This window comes from Canis aureus, chromosome 24 (genome assembly GCF_053574225.1).
Source record: "Canis aureus isolate CA01 chromosome 24, VMU_Caureus_v.1.0, whole genome shotgun sequence".
In the NCBI taxonomy this organism is placed as follows: Eukaryota; Metazoa; Chordata; class Mammalia; order Carnivora; family Canidae; genus Canis; species Canis aureus.
Window position 1 is genome coordinate 35312476 of NC_135634.1, and position 25483 is coordinate 35337958.

At 38.3% G+C, this 25483-nt stretch overlaps 1 long non-coding RNA gene across 3 annotated transcripts in view; it reads left to right on the forward strand.

The window, feature by feature from the left end:
• The first annotated feature begins 99 nt into the window (after nt 1-99).
• The window catches only part of LOC144296042 (uncharacterized), a 41643-nt gene continuing 16259 nt past the window's right edge, over nt 100-25483 (forward strand). Inside the window, exon 1 of one of the 3 annotated variants that reach the window (XR_013363176.1) lies at nt 100-395. This is a non-coding gene — a long non-coding RNA (uncharacterized LOC144296042). The remainder of the gene's footprint in view (nt 396-25483) is intronic. The other 2 variants (XR_013363174.1, XR_013363175.1) reach the window with 2 other exon arrangements.

Sequence of the window (25483 nt, forward strand, 5' to 3'; positions counted from 1 at the left end):
GCCACCCCCCGCGCGAAATAAGTCCCGCGCCTCCTTAAGCGCATGCTTCTCTCTGCCCTCCCTGCGCCGGGAGGCGGGGCGATGACCCTATTTTCGGAAGGGCTCAAAGCGCATGCGTCGGCCCCTCCTCCCGCCGTCTTTGTGCGGCGAGAAGGGCTTCGCGCGTGCGCGGCGGGTAGGGAAGCGTCCCGCCCCCTCGCGGATCATAGAGTTTGACGACGCGTCTTAGTCTTAGGCTGACGCTTCGGCTCCTAAACTGTGGAGGCCGCAGGGAGTGGGACCGTGGCGTCCCGCTGAGGGGCGCCGGAGGCAACGGGGTCGCACGGAATCGCTGTGCCGCTCCTGCACCGGCCTCGACTTCAGACACTTAAACTTCAAGGTAGCTTCCTTTTAAGGTAATGTCAGCGGATAAACAAGTGTGGGTCACTCAAGTTCTGAGTGACAGTGTGCACACTGATTTTTTTTTTTTAAGATTTTATTTATTCATGAGAGACACAGAGAGAGAGAGAGGCAGACACACAGGCAGAGGGAGGAGCAGGCTCCGTGCAGGGAGCCCCACGTGGGACTCGACCCCGGGTCTCCAGGGTCACGCCCTGGACTGCAGGTGGCGCTAAACCGCTGGGCCACCCGGGCTGCTCGGAACTCCCATCTAATCTCCGTCGAAAGCTTCTCCAGTTACCGTGACTCACCGTTGACCCCTTCCCTGGGCTGCACAGTCAGCGTTTGCTAGTCTGCATCCTGTTCCCTGGTGCCCTCAGGGCAGGTGCAGCGGCTTGAATTTGATGCCGAAGAAATAGTTTGTCAACTGAAAGGTGCACAGCTTGACCCTTGCCCCTCCAGTAACTTAGAATCTTGTTAGGATGACTGAGAGCTCACGTATGTAAGATTGTTACGGAAAATCTTCCGAGCCGTGAACCTGTCCAGTGTGTGAAGAATAAATTGGTTTTTCTTTTTTCTTTTTTTAGTTGAATGATTTAAAAGATGAAAGGCGTTTCATGTTTAATGGAACTGGGTCACCAGCTCAACCAGAGTTGGGTATGAGTCTGGCCTCTTCCGCCCACTGGCTGTATGACCTTGGTCAAGTATCTAATCTTCTGTTTATTTTTTATTTTTTTTTAAGATTTTATTTACTTATTCATGAGAGAGACACAGAGAGAGAGGCAGAGATACAGGTAGAGGGAGAAGCAGGCCCCATGAGGGGAGGCCAATGTGGGACTCGATCCCAGGACCCGGGATCACAGCCTGAGCCAAAGGCAGATGCTCAACAGCTGAGCCACCCGCAGGTCCCCTAATCTTCTGCTTAAAGGAAATGTTTTGTATGTAAAATACCGGGCACGTAGTATAGTGTTAATGATATAGGAAAGATAGGGTTTGAAGCCGAGGGCCACGAAAGAATTCTTGAGGCATCTTTGGTGCAAAAAAGCGGTTTTATTAAAGCAAGGGGACAGGACCCATGGGCAGAAGGAACTGCACTGGGGTCATGAAGAGTGACCCATTATATGCTTGCAAGTTCTGAGGGAGTTAGGAACAGAAGGAACCTCTAAGGTATTTTGGAAACAAGGTTTCTAGGACCCTGAGGGGTCTAGCTTTTGTTAGGAAAGGTCGCTTATTATTGTTTAGTAAACCCTCAGTCATGAGACCCTTCTGATGTCTATCATTGGGTCATATGCTTGGAGGATGATTCCTAACCTATATCTTGGGGGGAGGGTTAGAGATAAAGGGAGCTTCCAAAGGCATTTTTATAGGTTACAGAAGACCTACAGGGTCCTGGGGGTCGGGCTACGATTGCCTTTTGCCCTTAGCAAAGTGTCAGCATCGAGGCAGTTGAGTCCCTAGAGGAATGTCACTCTGCCTGTTTCAAGGACTTGTCAATGGGCTGTAAGTAGTAAGGAAATTTAATAATTGTTCTTCTGCCTTTGCTTCCCACATCATTATCCCTGAATGGCAGAATGTTTAGTAGTTGGAACTCAGTTGCAATGAAGAATCTTAATAAGCATTTTGAAGGAGGGGAAGGGATATGATTGGTTATATGAATGAACGTGTCATCTGATACTGTTGTCTTACATTCCTTCAAGCATTTTCAGGTCAATATCCCGTTTGATAACTTACAGCAACTGACAAAAAAAAAAAAATCTCCTTGACCACACTCTAGTTTCTCTGAACCCTCTTCTTGACGAGACCTGTCAACCTTGACCTATAAAGACCTGAACAAACACTACCATAGTTTTTTTTTTTTTTTAAAGACGCATTTATTTATTTATTCATGAGACACAGAGAGAGGCAGAGACACAGGCAGAGGGAGAAGCAGGCTCCATGAAGGAAGCCTGATACGCCCGGGACTCTAGGATCACGCCCTGGGCCGAAGGTATGCGCCAAACTGCTGAGCCACCCAGGGATCCCGCTACCATAGTTTTTAACCGCTCAAGATCACATCCCTAGGATGACCCTAGTCTCCGTCAAAGAGCTGCCCCAGAAAACTCAAGGTTGTCAAAAAATTTTACTGTCTGTTCCAGCCAACACCTGAAGATGGGGCTCCTGTCTTCCAGCCTCCGTGGAAGAGGGAGACTAATTTCTACAAGTCAGTTTGCAAACTCAGATGGGTTTCACAGGGACCATCTCTCCTTCCAGCTTTTTGTAATTTATCACTGCCCTGATTCTACTGAGACCCCCCTCACTCTCCTGCCTATTCCCTTATTTCTTTGAAAAGCCTAGTCACCTCTGTATAAAGAAGTTGAGTTAAATTTGCACTGGCAGCTTTCCCTATTGGAATAGTATATTACTGATTAAAATCTATCCTTACCACTTTAACGGGCACCCTTGTACCTTAAGAAGCACGTTTCTGCCATGCAATCATACTCAATAAAATGGCTGGTTGCTTTGTGTCATGAGAGAGACCAGGTTGTCTTCTCAGCTAGGTCTCTAAGTCAAAGTAGTCTTGCTCCTAAGCATTTTCAGGAGAGCAAAGTTATGTACTTATGGCCACTTGCACCTGGAAGTGCCACTAGGTTCCTGACACCTCTAAGCAGAGGGTTCTTCACTTGTAGCTTTTGAAAATTGGGGGAGCTACTGGGAGTAGTGGAGAATAGAAATAAAAACTCCACTGATCCTGAGAGGGACAGCTGGGTTTATGATAGGCTCTTTCTCATCCCAGGGCCTCCATCTGCTACACTCTTCCTCTACTCTGCACCACTGGCTCCTTTTCATCTTTTAGGTCACAGCTAAAGGTCCTCTCTAGACATCCTATGTAACATAGCACTCTTTTTAGAACGGATGGATCAGTTTGACGACATCTGCTGATTCACCTGAACGTCATAGAAAGATAACCAGACATTGCATATCTCCTGAAGTAATGTGATAGCAAGTACACAGAGCTACCATGAAGTATTTTTATCCAAAAAACGGAACCTGAATGTGATCAAGTTACTAGATCTAGAAACTAGTTTGTGGAAGTTAAAAAATTCAGAAGGTGGAGGTACATATTAAATGAAAACTGAGGTTGCAATCAGCAAAATCCAGACTGGGGAATTCTAGTTAATGACCTTGTTTCTTCAACAAATAATGGTACAGAGATGCTTTTATTGTACATTGTTATTGATCTAACATGGATCCAATTTGCATGAAAAATCATACAAACTCATCAGTGGTAACTAGATACTTTCAATATTAACTGGATATTTGAGATATTCAGCAAATTATTTTGGATGAAATAATACAGGGTGTGATTTATTGAAGGTATTTATATTTTGAAGATACATCTAAAGTATTTATGAGTGAAACCATATGAAATATGTGGCAGGAGGTTGGGTGGGAGAGAGTAGGGACATATCACTGAGTCTAAATTTCATACTCTGTACCCAGCACATAGCCAGGGACTTAGGTATCATTTAATTTTTTTTAAAGATTTTATTTATTTATTCATGAGAGACACACACACAGAGAGACAGAGAGGCAGAGACACAGACAGAGGGAGAAGCAGGCTCCATCCAGGGAGCCTGATGTAGGACTCGATCCCGGGTCTCCAGGATCATGCCCTGGGCTGAAGGCAAGCGCTAAACTGCTGAGCCACCCAGGGATCCCTGATTTTCAAATGAATAAATAAATGATGGAGATCTGCATCCTGGTTTCATTTCAGTAAATAGCATGACCTCAGGCAAACAGGTTTCCCTCTGAGATTTCCTTCTCTGTCAATTAAACATTTTACGCTATGGTCTTATGGTTTTTATTCTAGTGTCCATTTCCTGATTCTGAAGGTAGTATCTGCTGTAGATGTGTGAGTGATTGCAGAAGCTCTTTAGTCCTGGGGAGTCTGAAGAATAAAATGCTACCTATCACCATATCATTTTATGGCAATGATATTTATTTACTGATGCCCCAATATGTTTTTGATCAGACGCTTTAGCAGCCTCACTCCTGCGATAATGTGCACAGATCACAGAGGCTTCAAACACTGCATCACCTCTATTAAACTGCACAGTGCTCCATGTCACCTCTCCTGCTTGTTTGGGGATGCCTTATTATTTTTGTAGAAATGTGCATGCCCTCTTACATTATCCAGTTATTTCTAGTTCTTATCTCTTGAATTCACAGCCTTTAGGACTTGGCTAAAGGAGAAATAAAAGAATACATTATTTATTATCTATGAGGTTTATAGGAAGAGAAGCCAGGCTTGTTAATATTCTGTTCAGGTACCACTATGTTCTAGAAGCCTTTCTTGATCTTTCTCCTTCCTTCCTTCCTTCCTCCCTCCCTTCCTTCCTTCCCTCTCCATGCTGGATTGGGTGTCTTTTCTTCTCTTTCTTTTTTTTTTTAATTTTATTTATTTATTTATGATAGTCACAGAGAGAGAGAGAGAGAGAGAGAGGGGCAGAGACACAGGCAGAGGGAGAAGCAGGCTCCATGCACCGGGAGCCCGACGTGGGATTCGATCCCGGGTCTCCAGGATCGCGCCCTGGGCCAAAGGCAGGCGCCAAACCGCTGCGCCACCCAGGGATCCCTTTTCTTCTCTTTCTATATCTGTATACCTCTCTATCATTTCATGTCCCACATTGTTTTCTGAGTTTCCATTTATGGCCTATCTCTCTAACTAGGTTAAGTGCCCTGCTGGCAAGGGTGATGTTCTTAATTTTGTTTGTTTCTAGCACAGTGTGTGCACACCTATAAGGAGTTTGTTGAATGAATAAATGAATGAATTTAATCAAACCATGAGTTTTAAGAAACAAAGTCATCAAGTCCTATCCTTTAGATCATAAAAACATTTACCCAAATATATAAGTAGAATAATTAAATCTTTTGTTTATTTGAATGACTTAATGTTTCTTACCTGGTCTGAGCTGAAATGCTTCTAAATTTAATATACTAAATTTACATACTCAGAGCAGTTAAAGCAATTACAGCTGTGGGAACTCCCCTAGCGTCTCTCTTCAAAGAATGCAAATCACAGGAGGTTGTTGCTATCTACCCATTCATAATGATCTAGAATGCCTCAGTGACCATTTACGAAGCTGTTCAATTTCACTCCAAATAATTTATCCCTTTATAAGCTCATTGTCTTTTACTCTTCCCTTTTATTTATTTATTTATTTAAATTTTTAAAAATTTAAAGTTTTTCATTTTAATTCCAATTAACATAGTGTTATATTAGCTTCAGGTGTACAATATAATGATTCAACACTTCATACAATACCCAGTGCTCATTATAAGCACACTCCTTAATCCCCACCACCTAGTTCACCCACCCCTCTCCCCTCTCCCTTCAGTTCTCTATAGTTAAGAGTCTGTTTCTTGGTTTGTCTCTTTCTCTCTGTCCTTTTTCCCTTTGCTCACTTGTTTTGTTTCTTAAATTACACGAGTGAAATCATATGGTATTTTTCTCTGACTTATTTTGCTTAGCATTAAACTGTCTAGTTCCATTCATGTCATTGCAAATAGCAAGATTTCATTCTTTTTTATGGCTGAGTAATACTTTGTTTTCCACACGTCTATCTATTCATCAGCTGATGACACCTGGTCTGCTTCCGTATCTTGGCTATCATATGAATAATGCTGTTATAAACATAGGCATGCATGTATTCCTTTGAATTAATGTTTCTGTATTCTTTGGATCAATACTCATTAGGGTGATTGCTGGATCATAAGGTAATTCTATTTTTAACTTTTTGAGAAAACTCCATACTGTTTTCCATAGTCACTACACCAGTTTGCATTCCCACCAACAGTACATGAGAGTTCCTTTTTTTTCCCCATCCTTGGCAGCATTTGTTGTTTTTTGTGTTGTTGATTTTAACCATTCTGACAGGTGTGAGATTATATCTCATTGTAGTTTTGATTTGTATTTCCCTGATGATGAGTTATATTGGGCATCTTTTCACGTGTCTGTTGGCCATCTGTATATCTTCCTCAGAGAGATGTTTGTTCATGTCTTCTGACCCTTTTTAATTGGATTATTTGTTTTTGGGTGTCGAGTTATATAAATTCTTTGTGTATTTTGATACTATCCCTTTATAAGATGTGTCATTGGTAACTATGTTTTCCTATTCCTTAGGTTGCCTTTTAGTTTTGTTCATTGTTTCCTTTGCAGAAGCTTTTTATTTTTATTTTTTTTTAATTTTTAATTTATTTATGATAGTCACAGATAGAGAGAGAGAGAGAGAGAGGCAGAGACACAGGCAGAGGGAGAAGCAGGCTCCATGCACCGGGAGCCTGATGTGGGATTCCATCCTGGGTCTCCAGGATCGCGCCCTGGGCCAAAGGCAGGCGCCAAACCGCTGTGCCACCCAGGGATCCCCGCAGAAGCTTTTTATTTTGATGTAGTTCCAGTAGTTCGTTTGACCTTCTGTTTTCCTTGCCTCAGGAGACATATCTAGAAAAAGTTGGTATGGCCAATGTCACAGAAGTTACTGCTTGTGCTCTCTTCTAGGAATTTTATGGTTTCAGTCTCATATTGAGGTCTTTAATCCATTTTGAAATTATTTTTGTGTGTTATGTAAGAAGGTTTCATTCTTCTGCATGTTGCTGTCCAGTTTTCCCAGCGCCATTTGTTGGAAGAGACTTTTTCCCCATTGCATCTTCTTTCCTGCTTTGTCAAAAATAAATTAATCATATAATTATAGGTTTATTTTAGGGCTTGCTTTCTTTTTTTAAGATTTATTTATGTATTTGAGGGCATTGGGCAGAGGGAGACAATCTTCAAGCAGACTCCCGGTTGAGCATGGAGCCAGTCACAGGGCTCGATCCAGTGACCCATGGGATCATGACATGAGCTGACTCTAAGAGTTGGACTTTTAACTGAGTGAGCCATCCAGGTGCCTCTATTTTTCAATTTTTGATTCTATTATATTAATCTGTCTTTGTGCTAGTACCTTACTCTTTTGATTACTACAGTTTGTAATATAACTTGAAGTTCAGAACTGTGATGCCTCCAGCTTTGCTCTTCTTTTTAAAGATTGCTTTGACTATTTGGTATCTTTTGTGGTTCCATACAAATTTTAGGAATTTTTTGTTCTGGTTCTGTGAAAAATGCTGTTGACATTTTGATAGGGATTCCATTAAATGTGTAGACTGCTTTGGGTAGTATAGACATTTTAACAATATTTGTTCTTCCAATCCATGAGCATGGAGTGTCTTTCCATTTCTTTGTGTCATCTTCAATTTATTGCATCAGTGTTTTATACTTTTCAGAGTATAGGTCTTTAATCTTTTTGATTATGTTTATTCCTAGGTATCTTATTTTTGGTGCAATGTAAATGGAATTGTTTTTGTAGTTTCTCTTTCTGCTGCTTCATTATTGGTGTATAGAAATGCAACAAAAAAAAAGAAATGCAACAAAAGATTTCTGTGCATTGATTTTGTATCTTGCAACTTTTCTGAATTTATCAGTTCTAGCAGTTTTTTGGTAAAGTCATTCAGGTTTTCTGTATATAATATCATGTCATCTGCCAATAGTAAGGGTTTTACTCCTTTCTTACTGATTTGGATGCCTTTTGTTTCTTTTTATTATCTGATCATTGTAGCTAGGACTTCCAGTACTACGTTGAATACCAGTGGTGAAAGTGGACATCTTTTTCTTGTTCCTGACTGTAAAGGAAAAGCTCTCAGTTTTTCCTCATGGAGGAGGATGTTAGCTGTGGATTTTTCATATATGACCTTTATTATGATGAGGTATGTTCTCTCTAAACCCACTTTGTTGAGGGTTTTTTATCATGAATGGATGTTGTACCTTGTCAAATGCTTTTTCTGTGTCTGTTGAAGTGATCATAAGATTTTTATCCTTTCTCTTATTGTTGTGATAAATCATGATGATTGATTTATGAATATCGAACCATCCTTGCCATCCATGAATAAATCCCACCTGATCGTGGTGAATGATTTTTTTTTTTAATGAATTGTTGGATTCAGTTTGCTAGTATTTTGTTGAGAATTTTTGCATCTATATTCATCAGAGATATTGGCCTGTAGTTCGCTCTCTTTTTTTTTTTTTTTTTGCAGGGTTTTCTTTTTTATTTTTTTAAGATGTTATTTATTCATGAGAGACACAGAGAGAGAGAGAGGCAGAGACACAGGCAGAGGGAGAAGCAGGCTCCCTGCAGGGATCCCGATGTGGGACTTGATCCCAGGACTCTGGGATCACACCCTGAGCTGAAGGCAGATGCTCAACTGCTGAGCCACCTGGGATCCCCTTTTTGTAGGTTTTCATCTGGTTTTGGTATCAGGGTAATGCTAGTCTCATTGAATGAATTTGGGAGTTTTCCTTCCTTTTCTATTTTTTGGAATAGTTTGGAAGAATAGGTATTAACTCTTCTATCAATGCTAGAATTTACCTGTGAATCCATCTGGTCCTGGACTTTTGTTTGTTGGCAGTTTTTTGATTACTGATTCAGTTTCCTTGCTGTTTGTTGGTCTGTTCAAATTTTCTGTTCCTTCCCGTTTCGGTTTTGGTAGTTTATGTTTCTAGGAATTTACTCACATCTAGGCTGTCCAGTTTGTTGCATATAGTTTTTCATAATATTCTCTGATAATTGCTTGTATTTCTGTTTTTTTAATTTTTTTCTTCTGTCATTTGTGACTTTATTTATTTTGAGTACTTTCTGTTTTTTTCTTGATAAGTCTGGCTAGAGGTCTTTTGAATTTATTGATTCTTTTCAAAGAATCAGCTCCTGGTTTCATTGATCTGTTCAATTGTTTTTTTGTTGTTGTTGTTGTTTTTAGTTTGTATATCATTTATTTGTGCTCTGAGCTTTATTATTTCTGTCTTTCTACTGGTTTTAGGTTTTGTTTTTTTTTTCTTTTTTGTACCTCTTTTAGGTATAAGGTTAGGTTGTTTACTTGTGATTTTTCTTGCTTCTTGAGGTAGGCCTGTATTGCTATAAGCTTCCCTCTTAGAACCACCTTTGCTGCACCCCAAAGGTTTTGGGCCATTGTGTTTTCATTTTCATTTGTTTCCATATACTTTTTAAATTTCTTCTTTTATTTCCTGGTCGACCCCTTCATTGTTTAGCAGCATGCTATTTAATCTCCGTGTATTTGTGGTCTTTCCAGATTGTTTTTCTTATGGCTGACTCTTAGTTTCAAAGCATTGTGGTCAGAGAAGATGTATGGTATGACTTTGATTTTGAATTTGTTGAGGCTTGTTTGTGGCCTCATATGTGATCTGTTCTGGAGAATGTTCCATGTGCACTTGAAAAGAATGTATATTCTGCTATTTTGTTCTTGATATATCTGTTAATTCCATCTAGTCTAGTGTGTCATTTAAAGCCATTGTTTCCTTGTTGATTTTTCTGTTTAGATGATCTGTCCACTGATATAAGTGGGATATTAAAGTCCCCTACTATTATTGTTTCATTTTCAATTAGTTCTTTTATGTTTGTTATCCTTTGTTTTATGTAAGTGAATGCTCCCATGTTGAGTGCATAAATACTTATGATTGTTATGTGTTCTTTTTGGATTGTCATAGTGTCCCCCTAGATAGTGTCCTTTTTGTCTCTTTGTTTTAAAGTCTGTTTTGTCAAATATAAAGTATTGCTTCTCCAGCTTTCTTTTGACATCTATTTGCATGATAGATATTTCTCCATCCCCTCAGTTTCAATCTGTAGGTGTTCTTAGTTCTAAAATGAGTCTCTTACAGGCAGCATACAGATGGGTCTTGTTTTTTTTAATCCATTCTGTCATTCTATCATCCTATGCCTTTTGATTGGAGTGTTTAGTTCATTTACATTCAAAGTAATTATTGATAGATATGTATTTAGTGCCATTTACTTCTTTTTTTATTGTTTCTGAAGATTTTCTCCAATCCTTTCTTGTCTTTCTCTCTTTCATGGTCACCATTTTTCTTCAATGATACATTCATATTTCTTTCTCTTTATTCTTCACATATTTATTAGTGTTTCTGACTTGGGGTTACCATTAGGTGTATATATAACATCTTCTGTAAATAGCAGTCTAGATTAAGTTAGTAGTCATTTAAGTTTTTTTTTTTTAATTTTTTATTTATTTATGATAGTCACACAGAGAGAGAGAGAGAGAGGCAGAGACACAGGCAGAGGGAGAAGCAGGCTCCATGCACCGGGAGCCTGATGTGGGATTCGATCCCGGGTCTCCAGGATCGCGCCCTGGGCCAAAGGCAGGCGCCAAACCGCTGCGCCACCCAGGGATCCCAGTAGTCATTTAAGTTTGAAACCATTCTTGACTCCTCCATCACATTTTAGATATATGGTGTCATATTTTACATTGTTTTATTTTGTGAGTTCCTTGACTGATTTTTTTTACAGAAATATTCATTTTTACTCCTTTTGTGTTTCTTAGCATGATACTGTCATTTGAGTCTTTCCACTCAAAGAGTCTCCCTTAACATTTCTTGCAGGGTTGGTTTAGTGGTCATGAACTCCTTTAGTTTTTGTTTGTCTAGGAAACTCTTTATCTTTCCTTCTGTTTTGAATGATGGCGTTTCTAGATAGTGTACTCTTGGCTGAAGATTTTTCCCATTCAGCACTTTTAATATATCATGCCGCTTCCTACTGGCTTGGAATGTTTCTGCTGAAAAAACCCTGATAGGCTTATCAAGTTTTCCTTGTGTGTTACTGTCTTCTTTTGTCTTGCTGCTTTTAATTTTTTTCTTGTATTCATTGTATTTTGCCAATTTAATTACAATATGTCTTGGTGTGGATCTGCTTTTGTTGATTTTGTTGGAGTTTCCCAGATCTGGATATCTATTTCCTTCCCTAGATGTGGGAAGTTGTCAGTTATTATTTCTTCAAATAAATTTTCTGCCCCCTTTTCTCTCTCTTCTTTTGGGAGTCCTGTAATACCAGTGTTACTACATTTAATAGAGTCACTGAGTCACCCTAAGTCTATTCTTATTTTGCATTTTTCTCTTTTATTCAGCTTGATTATTTTCCATTACTCTGTCTTCTAGATCATTCATTCATTCCTCTGCTTCTTCAAGCTTGCTGTCTGTTGCACCAAGTGTTTTTCTAATTTTGTTTATTGCACTCTCCATCTCTGATTGGTTTTTTAATCTCTGTGTTAAGGATCTCACTGATGTCTTCCACTCTTTTCTCAAGTCATGAGTATCCTTATGATCATTGCTTTAAATACTCCATCAAGCATGTTACTTATATCTATTTCACTTAGATTCTGGCCATGACTTTGTCCTGTTCTTTCATTTGGAACTAACTTCTCTGTCTTCTCATTTTGTCTAAGTTTCTGTGCCTGTTTCTCTGTGTCAGAAAGTCTCCTGTTCTTGAGGGTGATGGCCTTATGATGAAGAGAGCCTTGTAGTGCCATTCTGTGTAGTGAGCCCTCTTTCCTAGGGCTTGGTGCTTCAGAGAGTGTCTCTAATGTATGCTGCATGTGCTCTGCTGCTGTCCTGGCTGTTTTATCCTTGAGGCTAGACATCTGAAACTCTCTTTACCTGTTGTGGATACTGTTTGGTTTCTGGCCTGAATGTGGCAAGTTTTAAGATTATGTGTGCTCTGGTCTACTTGTGAAATGAGATCTGTTGCCACTGTCACCGGAATGGAAGCCCTCCAAAACCTCTGGGTTGGGAGATGCATTGTGGCAGAGATTTGGGTCAGTCTTTGGAGCAAAAGACCTGATGGGACTGAGGCAAACATAACTGGGAAGCATGGTTCCAATGGAGCACAGGGAGGTAGAGCCTTGGTGTAGGCAAGTTAAGTAGCAAGTGGTCTGCACGGGGTCCCACAGGTGGCCCTGAGCTTATGCTAAGGGACAGGTGAAGGAAATAGTACCTACCAGTTCCTTTGTTCCTGGAGGGGTTTCTCTGTGAATGCTGCCTCTTTGAGATTTGCTTCCCCACTGTATGCCCCAGGTGCTCTTCAGTTTGCTGTTTCTGTACTATATGTCTGCAAGCTTTTCTCCCTGCCTTCCTCAAGAGCAGTCCCAATGCCTCCCAGACTCTATCAGAGCCAAGCCTATCAACCTTTAAAATTCCAGGCTTTAAGCCCCACTGGTTTCAAGAAGTCATGAAATTTGGCCCCTCCCACCTTCTAAGCCAACTGCTCTGGTGATTTGTGCACTCCTGTGTTTGCTAGTCCATCTCTCTCCCTTCTCTAATGACTGTGGCTCCCTCCTCACCATGGAAGCCATGATCCATTTCTCTCCCCAATTGTGCTTCCTACCTTTTAAAACATTTTTTTACATATTTATTTGAGAGAGAGCATGAGCAGAGGGAGATGGAGAAACAGACTCTCTGCTGAGCAGGGAGAATAATTCAGGATTCGATCCCAGAACCCTGGGATCATGACCTGAGCTGAAGGCAGATGCTTAACCAGCTGAGCCACCCAGGCACCCTGCTTCCTACCTTCTTTGATAGGACCTATTCTCTACCTTTATTTATTTTTTAAAAAGATTTTATTTATTTGTTCATGAGAGACACAGAGGCAGAGGCACAGGCACAGGGAGAAGCAGGCTCCATGCAGGGAGCCCGACATGGGACTTGATCCCAGGTCTCCAGGATCAGGCCCTGGGCTGAAGGCGGCACTAAACTGCTGAGCCACCCGGGATGCCCTCTTCTCTGCCTTTAGTTGTGGAGTTTTTTCTGCCAGTCTTCAGGTCAGTTTCCAGGGTATTTCAGATGATGTGATAATTATCTAGTTTTATTCATAGAATGAGGCAAACCTAGGATCCTCCTACCCCAACACCTTCCTCCCCTCCTCACTCTTCCCTTTTAAATGGCTCTGTATTTTCAGTCAGCCTAAAAGTAGCTTGGAAGTCATCACTGTATCCTAAAAACAAGTAAAAAGCTGAACAATCAACAATCCTTAGGTCTACCAGAGAATTGAGATCAAAGGACAAATTGCTACCACAAAGTTAGGAGAGATGAACAGGCAGAAAAAGAATCACAGCTTAGTGGAGCAGAGACCTACAAGCAAATATTTCCTTCGGAACCAGTATCAGGGTAGGACATTTGAAGGTTTGTTCCCTTCTATTGCTTTCTGAAGTACTTCTTTCTCATCTCTCCCCTTCAGAAACCTGCTTCAAGGCTTCACCTTCATGGGACTTGCATTTTTCTTCTGAAGCTTAATCTACCTATCTTTCTTTTTTTCCCCCTCTCCTTCCCCTCCTTGTATTCTCCTTCTTCTTTTATTTTTGGTTCTGATTTCTTCTGAATTCTCTCCAAAGAAAGATTATTCTTCTTTTGAGGGAAAAGAGGGTTTTAGGGAATTAATTCCTTTGATAAATGCCTGTCCTGTGGCACACCTCTCCAGTACTTATACCTGAATATCAGAAGTCATGGTGAACAGAAGAACCTTGCAGTGTATCTTATATAGTCCATTGGTAAAGAAAGTCTCCTGCTTTGTTTATGTCCATCATGATGGAAAACAAAATGGTCAAGGTAATATTAATAATACAGAACTTCTGTTCCTGAGATTTAAGCTCCTTGTCTAACAGTGGGAAAAATTAATTGATTTTACAAACCTCTAGGTTTTGGGCTATATTTGTTGCCTTATATCATGAAAAATTTTACGTCCTTTCCGGATTTTTTTTTTTTTAGTGTCATGATTCCTGTAGACTCCAGGATAATACTCAAAACATAGGATTACAGGTTACTAACAGCTGAAAATTAAAATTAGAGGCAGTGGAGTGCTCTAACCCCAGAAATGCATTAGATACAGCATGAGACCCAGGATAGGCATGGCCCTAGTCATGGAAAATTGGACAGAGCCCTTAACCCTACTCAGAGCATACCCTGTGCTCTGGCCCCTGACCCTACCCCTTCCTTCCTGCACATTTTTGGATCTCCTCAAACTGTCAATACCCCAAAACCGCCACAAGTTAGAGAAAATATTTTCCCAGAACCTAATCTTTTGGGGGTATTATTAGAATCTAACATGGGGAAGGAAAATACCCAACTTCTGCTCCCTCTAGCCATCCTGTCCCACTCAAGTTTGGGGAGGGTGCTACTGAGAAGCACTTGTGAAGTTTATGACTCAGGGGCACAGGTTCACTATAAGACTGAGACCTAATCATAGGTCTATAGAACAGTTTCCTCTCCCCTGACACCTTACCACCCACATAGCTAAGGCTTATTTACCACACTTTCTTTTACCTAGCACAAAGCAAATCATGTCCTGCTTTAAGCAAAAAAAATTTTTTTAAATTCTGATTATTGAAAACAAATATATTTTAGATTTTATTTATATATTCATGAGAGACACACAGAGAGGCAGAGACACGGGCAGAGGGAGAAGCAGGCTCCATGCAGGGAGCCCGACATGGGACTCGATCCCGGGACTCCAGGATCACGCCCTGAGCTGAAGGCAGGTGCTAAAACACTGAGCCACCCAGGGATCCCTAAACAAAAAATTATAAGGGATACTAGAAGGCAACAGAACAAAATCCCAATATAAAAATCACAGTTTAAAAAGACAGTGCAAGTATCAGAGTCAGGTATAGAAGTGATGTTGGAATTATCAAACCAGCAATTTAAGATAACTAAGAATTTTAGTAGAAAAAAACAGACAACATGCAAAAACATGTAGATAATATAAGAAAGAAATGGAAATTAAAAGAAAGAATAAAAAAGAAATGTTAGAGACCAAAAATACTGTTAACATAAATGAAGAATGTCTTGATAACCTTATTAATACACCAGATATGGCTGAGGAAAGAACACGAGTTTGAGGATATGTCAGTAGAGACTTCCAAAACTGAAAAGCAAAGAGAAAAGAAAGATCCAAGAACCATCAGACAACTACAAAAGGTGTAATATACATACAATGGGAATATCAGAAGTGGAAGAAAGGGAGAAAGCAATAGAAATATTTAAAGTAATAATGACTGGGGATCCCTGGGTGGCTCAGTGATTTAGGCCTGCTTTCGGCTGAGGGCGTGATCTTTATATAAAGATAAAATAAATAAATAAAATAAAAAAATAAATAAATAAAATATTTAAAATAAATAAATAAAATATTTAAAAATAAAAAATAAAATCTTTATAAAAAATAAAATCTTAAAAAAAATAAAGTAATAGTGACTGAGTTTCCCAAAATTAATGTTAGATAGCTAACCACAGATCAAAGAGTCTCAGAGAACACTAAGCAGGATAAATGCCAAAGTAAGACTACACCTAGGCATATCATATTCAAACTGTGGAAAGACAAAGATGAAGAAAAAAATCTTGCCTCTAGAGGAACAAAGATAAGAATTACATCTGATTTCTCCTCAGAAAGCATTCAAGGAAAAAGAAAGTAGAATAAAATATTGCACATTTTGAGAGAAAAAAACTACCAACCTAGAATTTTATATCCAGGAAAATTATCTTTCAAAAGTGAAGGAAAATAAATCTTTCTCAGGCAAACAGAAACTGAAAGAATTTGTTGGCAGTGGTCCTGCCTTGCGAAAAATGTTAAAAGTTGGAAACACCTGGGTGGCTCAGTGGTTGAGTATATGCCTTCAGTTCAGGGCATGATCCCAGGGTCCTGGGATTGAGTCCCTGTGAAGAGCCTGCTTCTTCTCCCTCTGCCTGTGTCTCTGCCTCTGTCTGTGTCTTTTATGAATAAATAAATAAAATCTTTTTAAAAAATGTTAAAAGAAGTTATTCAGAAAGGAGGAAAATGATATAGGTCAAAAACTTAGACCTGCATTTAAAAAGGAAGAGCATTAGAGAAGGAATAAGTGAAGATAAAATAAAAAATATTATTTTTCTAAAATTTTTTAGAGGGAGGGCGAGGAGGAGGGCAAGCTAAGCATGGAGCCTAATGCAGGGGTCAGTCTCACAACTCTGAGATTATAGCCTGAATAGGAATCAAGAGTTGGGTGCTTAACTGACTGGGCCACCCAGGGGCCCTTTATTTTTCTTATTCTTAACTATTCAGCAGATAACAGTTTGTTCAAAATAACAAATTCAGTGATTACCTTCTAGGTATAAGTGAATGATAGAAATAACACAAGGGACAGGATTAAGGAATTAGAAATACTGTTATTTTAAGTTACTTTCAGTACCTCCAAAATGATATAGTGTTATTTGAAAGTGGATTTACTAAGAAAAGAGAATAAATGGAATAATTTAAAAATAATTAAAATCATAAATTGCAGAAAAAAATGAAAGACAAAAAATAGAAACAACACTGGCAACAAATAGAAAACAGTAACAAATATGATTGGTATTAATCTAACTGTATCAATAAACATTGATAGTCTAAATACACTAATTAAAAGATAGAGACTGTCATAGTGAATTCAAGTGCAAGACCCAACTATTTGTTGTCTACAGGAAGCCAACTTTAAATATAAGAACACATATAGATTAAAAAAATATTAATGTTAACATTAATATGAAAATGGGAGCGGCAGTATTTCAGACAGCAGACTTCAGAGCAAGAAAAGTTATCAGGAATAAGGGGCATCAGATAATGACAAAGGGGTTGATTCTTGAAAATAACAATATGTAATGTTTTTGCACCTAACAACAGAGTGTCAACACATGTGAAGTAAAGACTGATAGAAATGCAAGAAAATAGAAATGCACTATTATAGCTGAACACATCAACAGCCCTCTATATCAGTAATGGACTGATCCATTAGGCAGAAAATAAGTAAGGACATAGTTGAAGTCAACACCACCATCACTGAACTGGATATCTGTAATGGGCAGACATAAACAGCCTGCTTCTCCCTCTCCCTCTGCTTTTCTCCCCACTTGTGCTTGCTCGCTCTCTTGTGCTCTCTCTCTCACACAAGTGAATAAAATATCAAAAAAAGAAAATGAAAAAACAACCAAGTTTGTGGGATGGAGTAAAAGCCAAGCATGGAGGGAAATTTATACTATGAAATTCAAATATTAGAAAAGAAGATAAATCTAAAATTAATTTTCTGAGATTTTATCTAGAAACTATAAAAAGAGCAAATTCAATCCAAAGTAAGCAGAAGTAAAAAAAAAAAATTAGAGTGGAAATCAATGAATTTGAAAACAAGATATCAATGGAGAACATCAATAAAACCAAAAGCTTGTTCTTTGAAAAGATAAATGCAATCAATAAGCCTCAAGCCAAATTGAGAAAAATGGAAGACATGAACTAGTAATATCAGAAATAAAAGACAAAACTACGGATCCCATGGATGTCACAAGGATAATAAGTGACTGCTATGAAAAACAGTATGTTCATAAATTGGATAATTTAGATAAAATGGTCCAATTTCTTGAAAGAAACAACCCACCAAAACTCACAGGAGAATAAATAGACAATCTAAATAGACCTAGATCCATTTTTAAAATTGAATCAATAATTGATTACTTTGAAAAACATAAAGCACCAGCCCCAGATGGATTCACTGGTAAATTCTATCAAACATTTAAAGAAAAATCTACCAATTCTCTACAATCTCTTGCAAGAGATAGAAATAGAACAAATACTTCCTAACTCAGTCTATGAGGTCAGCATTATTCTAATATCAAGACCAAACAAAGATAAGAAAGGACAACTATAGGCCAACATCTCTTGGAAGATGCACTCCCCCCATAACATTAGCAAATATAATCAAATAATACATAAAAAAATATCATATACCATGACCAAGTGGGATTTATCCCAGGAACAGAAGGCCAGTTCAATATTTGAAAATTACTCAACGTAATCCACCATACCAACATGCTAAAGAAAAAAAACATAGGATTCTATCAAATGATCCAGAAAAAGCATTTGATGGGATCCAGCACCTAGCTAACCTTAGGAATGTGATGACTTTTTAGATACAACACCAATCCATGAAAAAACAATAATAAGCTGGATATCATTAAAATAAAAATTGTTGGGATCCCTGGGTGGCACAGCGGTTTGGCGCCTGCCTTTGGCCCAGGGCGCGATCCTGGAGACCCGGGATCGAATCCCACGTCGGGCTCCCGGTGCATGGAGCCTGCTTCTCCCTCTGCCTGTGTCTCTGCCTCATTCTCTCTCTCTGTGACTATCACAAATAAATAAAAATTAAAAAAAAAAGTAAAATAAAAATTGATCCATAAAAGACATTATCAAAAAAATGAGATGATAGGCCACAGACTAGGAGAAAGTATTTTTAAAGACACATCTGATAAAGGACTCTTAAGATATACAAAAAATTCTTAAACTCAACAATAAGAACATAAACAATACAGCTAAAACATGGGTAATATATCTGAACAGACACCTTACCAAAGGAGATATATAGATGATAAGTATATGGAAAGATATTCAATATCATGTCACTAAAGTTTCACATTAAAATAACAATGAGATTTCACTACATATCTGTTAAAATGGTGAATGTCCAAAACACCAGCAACACCAAATGCTGGTGAGGATGTGCAACCACAGGAACTATCATTCATTGGTGATGGGAACACAAAAAATGGAAGACAGTTTGACAGTTTCATACAAAACTAAACATTCTCTTACCACACAATCCAGCAATTGCACTTCTTGGCATTCACCCAAATGAGTTGAAAACGTAACCTGCACATGGTTGTTTATAGCAAGCAGCCTTGTATATAATAGCCAAAGCTTGCAAGCAACCAAAATGTCCTTCAGTAGGTGAACAGATAAATAAACCGTGGTACACCCAGACAATGGAAGATCATTCAGCAATATGAAAAAAATGAGCTATCAAGCCATGAAAAACAAGAAGAGGGGCACTGACTGATAGCTTGAGCTCAGTCAGTTAAGCAGTCGGTTAAGCATCTGCCTTTGGCTCAGGTCATGATCTCAGGTCCTGAGGTCAAACCCTGTGTCAGGCTCCCTACTCAGTGGGGAGTCTGTTCTCCCTCTGCATCTGCCTCTTCCCTTGCTTGTGCTCTCTCAAGTAGATAAAATCTTAAAAAAAAAAAAAAAAGACATGGAGAAAAAAATTTTAAGTAAGCTTACACCCATCATAGGGCTTAAAATCACAACCCTGAGATCAAGAGTTGCATGCTTTACTGATTGACCCAGCCAGGCACTGGGTTAATTTAAGATTTAATTTTAATCTTAAATTAAAAGAAATTTAAATGGCATATTACTAAGTGAAAGAAGCCAATCTGAAAAGGCTGCATAATGTATGAGTCCAACTATGTGACATTTTGGAAAAGGCAATGCTAGGGAGATAGTAAAAAGATCAGTAGTTGCCAATAGTTGGGAAGGAAGGAGGAATGAATAGGAAACAGGAATTTTAGGGCAGTGCAATTATTCTGTTTGGTCCTGTTACGGTGAATACATGTCATTATACATGTGCCAGAACGCATAGAAGGTACAACACCAAGAGTGAACCTTCATGCAAATTATAAACTTTGGTTGATAACAATGTGTTAATGTAGGGTCATTGAGTGTAACAAGTTGTACTACTCTGGTGTAGGATGTTGATAGCTATGTGTATAGGAGGTCAGGAGGTATATGGGAACTCTGTATCTTTACTCAATTTTGTTGTGTACTTAAAACTGTTCTGTTCCAGGAGAAATAATTTATTTCTTGTAATTCAATGCTCAGGAAAATGAACAGAAGTTTCCTGCAATAATTTTCTTGGCTAAAAACATTCAGTATGATTCATTGCTATGTGGAATTACAAACATTAAAATCACCTCCTCATGCAGGACACAGACTAGTAGAATATAAACAGGAAAAGTAAATATTTCTGAAGAAGTCTTGAACCACATTTAGGCAACATTACCAAAAACAATCACCCAGCAACAGACACCCACCCAACACATGAACACTGATGTATTTGTATGCCTCAAACCTGAAATTGCTTATGAGTTCTCTCCATTTGAACCACATTAATCCCTTGAGAAGTGAGAAAATTAACCTTTAAGAAGCAAGGAATGGAATGGGGTGGGGGAGAGAAAAGAGAAGTATTCTCCAACATAAAAACTGAAGTCCTAGTTATCATCATATGTTTCATGACTGGGAACATTTTTCCATATTTTGAAAAGTTGGGTCCTTGTGTCTCAGTCTAAATCACTAATAGTTTGTACATCAGTCCTCTAAGGAATGGGTCCAGGTCCAGGTGTGACTCCTTACAATCCTGCAGCTTATCTTCATACTTTACTTTGCTTTTATCTTTTAGACACAGTATATATGTACTATTTATTTTTTGTATTCTATTTTTTAATTTTGGCAAACTAAAACAAATACACCTGGTGCAATGCCAGCAATTTGCTTGATTCATGATGTGGCTTTTTCTAAAGTGGACATTGTCTTAGTCTACTCTAACAAGAAGACATTGTCTTAGTCTGCTATAACAAAATATCACTGAGTGGGTGTGTGGCTTCAACAGCAAACATTTATTTCTTAACTCTGCTGGAGGTTAGGAATTCCAAGATCAAAGTACTGACAGATTTGGTTCTTGGGGAGGGCCCTCTTTCCGGCTTATGGACAGCTGCCATCTCACTCTGTGCTCACATGGCTTTTCCTTGGTGTGTGCAAATAGAGAGGGAGCTCTGGTGTCCCTTCCACTTTGTATAAGGACGCTAATAACATTATGGGGGCTCTACCCTCATGACCTTACCTAAACCTAATCACCTCCAAAAGGCCCCACCTCCTAATTGTGGGTTAGGGGGTTCAACAAATAAATTTGGGAGGGACATAAACATCCAGTCCATAACTTTACTGGCAAGATAAGAAGCCTTACATATTTATATACAGTATTTACTGACTCTTGTGGAAATACATTTTTTTTCCTTAAGACAACAGAATTTTATTCTTTCATAGTTTAGGGGGCTAGAAGTCTGAAATTGGGGTGTTAGTAGGGCAAGGCTCCCTCTGAAGCCTCTAGGAGATGATCCTTCCTTGCCTTGTCCAGCTTCTGGTGGCCCCAGGTGTTCCTAGGCTTGCAATACTTGACATTCTCCCTATATTCTGTATCTTCATAGGGATGGCTTCTTATAAGGACAGTGGTTATATTGGATTAGAAGCCCACCCTATTCTACTATGAGCTCATCTTTTTAAAAATTGTGGTAAAATGTACATAAAGTTTGACATTTTAACCATTTTAAAACGTACATTTCAGTGGTATAAGTACATTTACATTATTGTGCAACCAGCACTATCATTGATCTTTAGAATTTTTTTCACTCTCACATACTGAAGCTTTATATGTGTTTAACAGTGACTACCTATTTTTCCCTCCCTATCCTGGATGACCAATGTTCTACTTTCTTTTTTGAAATATTTTATTTATTTATTTGACAGAGAGAGCAAAAGCAGGTGGAATGGCAGGCAGAGGAAGAGGGAGAAGCAGGCTCCCCACTGAGCAGAGAGCCTAATGTGGGGTCCGATCCCATGACCCCTGGATCATGACCTGAGCCAAAGGCAGACACTCAACTGACTGAGCCACCCAGGCATCCCTATGTTCTACTATCTATCTCTATGAATTTGACTGTCCTAGTTATATAAGTGGAGTCCTTACAGTATTTGTCTTTCTGTGAGAGGTTTATTAATTTAGCATAATGTCTTCAAGCTTCTTCCATGTTGTAGTGTGTGTCAGAATTTATTCCCTTTTAAAGCTAAATAACATCCTATGTCTATATATACCAAATTTTGTTTATACATTCTTTTGTTTGTGGACATTTGAAACACTTCCAAATTTTTGCTTATGTGAGTAATACTGTGGACATGGGTTTACTAATACCTGTTCAAGTCCCTGCTCTTATTTCTTCCAGGTATATATTCATAAATGGAATTGCTGTGTCCTATGATAGTTCTATTTTAAATTTTTTTTCAGGAACTGCCACATGATTTTCTATAACGGTGCAACCATTTTACATTCACACTAGCACTGCACAAGTGTTCCAGTTTCTCCACGTTTGCCCATGTTGTTATTTCATTTTGTTTGTTCATTTGTTTAAATAATAGCAATCCTGGGACACCTGCGTGGCTCAGTGGTTGAGTGTCTGCCTTTGGCTCAGGTCATGGGGCGGGGGGTGCGTGGGATTGAGTCCCCGCATTGGGCTCCCTGGAGGGAGCCTGCTTCTCCCTCTGCCTGTATCTCTGCCTGTCCTCTGTATCTCTCATGAATAAACAAATAAAATCTTTAAAAACAAATTTGCTAAGGGATGTTTTATTGCTCAGAATGTGGTCTATCATGGTGAATGTTCCATGAGAGCTTGATAAAAATGTGTATTCTGCTGTTTGGATCAAGTAATCTATAGATATCAGTTAGATGCAGTTTATTGATGCAGTTGTTGAGTTCAAGTATGTCCTTACTGATTTTTGCCTGATGGATCTATCCCTTATTGAGAGAAGTCCCAATGAAGAATTCAGCTGTAATTGTGGATTCATCTCTTTCTCCTAGAATTTCCTCACATGTATTATGATACTGTTGTTAGGTGCATGTACATTAAGGATTGTTGTCTTCTTAGAGAATTGACTGTTGTTGTTTTTTTTTTTTATCATATATTGCCCCTTTGTAACTCATAATTTTCCTTACCCTGGATTCTGTTTTATCTGAAATTAATATAAATATTCCACTTTTCTAGTGTTAGTATTAGCATGTTGTGTTTTTCTCTATGCCTTTACTTTTTTCTACCTGTGTCTAAATTGCCCCTCTATCTCTCTCTTGAAGACATCATATAGTGGATGTTGTTTGTTTTTACCCACTATAACAGTCTCTTTTAGTTGGTGTATTCAGACCATTGATGTTTTAAATTATTGTTCATATAGTTGGATTTAATACTTACCATATTTATTACTGTCTCTATTCATTGCCTTTATTTCTTGTTTTTGACTTCTCTTTTTCTGGCTTCTATGAATTTAACTGGGCATTTTATGTGATTCCATTTTTTATTCTCTGGTAGCATATGCTTTATTTTTTTTACTTTCTTTAGTAGTTGCACTTGAGTTTATAATATTCACTTAAAACCAGCCCCGTGTCCTTTTTCTAATAGTACTGTCACTTCACAGGTAGTGTAACTACATTACAGTAGTGTAGTACCATTTCCTCCCTTCTATCCCATATAACATTGCCTTCATTTATTTCACTCTTCAAAAAGTTATCATCACTGAATACTTTGTTGCTATTGTTATTTTATTTTTATTTTTTAAGATTTTATTTATTTATTCACGAGAGACAGAGAGAGAGAGAGAGGCAGAGACACAGGCAGAGGGAGAAGCAGGCTCCATGCAGGGAACCCAACCTGGGACTCCATCCTGGGTCCCCAGGATCAGGCCCTGGGCTGAAGGCGGTGCTAAACTGCTGAGCCACCCAGGCCGCCCGCTATTGTTATTTTAAACAAACTATCTTTTTGATCAAGTAGGAATAAGTAAAATAAAACATTTTAATTTAGCTTCATTTATTCCTTCTTTAATACTCTTCCTTTCTTTAATACAGATCTGAATTTCTGACCTAAATCATTTTCCTTCTTTCTGAAGAATTTTTAAAAACATATCTTGCAAGCCAAGGCTACTGGCAACAAGTTCTCTGCTTTTGTTTACCTGAAAAAGTCTTCATTTCTCTTTTCTTTTAAAGGATAATTTTGCTGGTCACAGAATTCGAGGTTGGTGTTTTTTTTTTTTTTCTTTCACACTTTAAATATTATACTCCACTTTCTTTTGCTTGCATGGTTACTGAAGAAAAGCTCATTTTAATTTTTATCCTTCCTCCTCTATAGGTTAGGCAATTTCCCTCTCAGGCTTCTTTAAATAGTTTTTCTTTCATATTCTGCAGCTTGAGTATGATATGCCTAAGCATGGATTTTTTAAAAAAAATCCTGCTTGGTGTTCTCTGACTTTCCTAGATATGTGGTTTGTTGTCTATCATTGATTTGGGGAAATTTGCAGTTATTATTGTTTCAAATATTTCTTCTGTTCCTTCTCTTTTTCTTCTACTTCTGTTTCCATTATGTGTGTGTTACTCTAATTGTCTCACAATTCTTGAATATTCTGTTCTACCTTTTTCATTCCTTTTTTTTCCCCCTCTTTTTGCTTTGGTTTTATAAGTTTCCATTGACATTTCTTCAAGCTTACTGATTCTTCCCTTGGTCGTGTCTGAGCTATTGATGAGCCTATGAAAGACATTTTTTATTTCTGTAATAGCATTTTTTATTTCTAGCATTTCCTTTTGATTTTTTTTCTTAAAGTTTCCATTTCCCTGCTTACATTTCCCATCTGTTCTTTCGGTTTGTCCTTTTTCTCCTAGAATCATTAGTATATTATCCATAGTTGTTTTAAATTCCTGTTGTGGTAATTCCAACATCTCTGCCATATTGGTCTCTTACTGTGGTGCTAGCCCTCTCTTCAAACATGTGGGTATTTTTTGTCTTTTAGTATGCCATCTTTCTTTTTTGTTGTTGAAAACTGGACACGATGTACTGGTAAAAGGAACTGAGATAAATAGGCCATTAGTGTGAAATTTTACTTTTATCTGGCTTGGAGTTAGAATGTGTTTCCTGTTTGCTATCGATTTTGGTGTCAGAGGCTAAAATTTCCTCTCTTGTCCTTATCTTTCTATCCTCTGTTGCCTTTGGGTTTCCCTTAAGACTTCTTTATAAAGTACGAGACATTCCTCTGTTCATTTTTCTTCCCTTCTCCTTTCCTACATTCTTTTTCCTGATTATCCTACTGTTTTTTCCTCCAAAGAAAGTAAAAGTCCTTGGTGGTATGAGCATTTTTAATATGTCACATTAATACCACATTTTATTATAGTTGTTTTAGTATCTCCTACTAGGTTGCAAGTCACTTGAAACAGGAACTGAATATTTTCATCTTTGCATATATTATGCCTGTTACATAATCAATGCTCAATAAGTATTTATAAAATTATATGCATTTTAATGCATTCAATAACTATTTTAACATTGCCTGCTGATACTCCCCATTATATATCTCTTCCTTCAAGGTTGAATTCAGCGTTTCTTAACTCTGATTCATAATAGAATCTCTTTTAAGGAGAGATTTTAAAATATGCATTAGGTCTGTAGAGAAGGTTGTCAAAATGATTAGAAAATAGAATATCTCACTATAGGAATGATAACTATAAAACAATCAAAAGGAAATTTTAGAACTGAAAATTCCATTATCTGAAATAAAAA